Genomic DNA, 625 nt, shown 5'->3' on the forward strand with positions numbered 1-625 from the left:
TTAACTCATTCAAATGTTTAGTAAATTAAAACCAACATCATTGCGATCACTGGGAGAGGTCAGGAGAACACAGACAGCCCGAGTCTTTGCAGAGAACTGTGCAGACGGTGTTTGATTGCTCACGGTGTTTTCTTCTTAAATATTAAGCATCTCTAAACTACTGTCCTCAAAGATCCCTCTGTTCAAATCTGCCTTTAATCTACTGGCCGCAGGGAAAGCTGAAGCAGCTTTGGCTGCTGCGAGCGTCTGGCTGGTAACTCTGACAGTGGGGACTTACAAACTGAGAAGTGACCAAAACCTGTGACACGGCTGGGACTTGTGGTAAACACTGTCCCTGCAGCCCAGCTGGGCAACTCTGCCCGTTTTTCAGGGGGATGTGCAATCAGTCAGTTATTCCACAGCAACGCAGGAGCGCTGGGAGCCGGGAAAGGATGAAGAGCACTGCTGCAGAGGCACGGCTTCCCCTCGAGCACAGCGCGTCGGCAGGCTTCTGGAGCAAGCAGCAAATGGAGACCGACCCGACTGCTGAAAGCTGCCAGGACAGTTTCCCCGGCTGGAAGTTCCCGCCAGGACACTGACCGCTGCACAAGGTGGCCTAGAAACCACTCGTTCCATTCAGACACAG

General features: G+C 52.5%; 1 protein-coding gene across 1 annotated transcript in view; it reads right to left on the reverse strand.

Moving 5' to 3' along the window:
* LOC104496611 (nuclear pore complex protein Nup93-like) overlaps positions 1-625 on the reverse strand; it is a gene marked incomplete at its 5' end in the record, with an annotated part of 6881 nt that overhangs the window by 1098 nt on the left and 5158 nt on the right. The gene's annotated exons all lie outside the window — the stretch shown is intronic.

This window comes from Buceros rhinoceros, unplaced genomic scaffold (genome assembly GCF_000710305.1).
Source record: "Buceros rhinoceros silvestris isolate BGI_N320 unplaced genomic scaffold, ASM71030v1 scaffold13987, whole genome shotgun sequence".
NCBI classification, from domain to species: Eukaryota; Metazoa; Chordata; class Aves; order Bucerotiformes; family Bucerotidae; genus Buceros; species Buceros rhinoceros.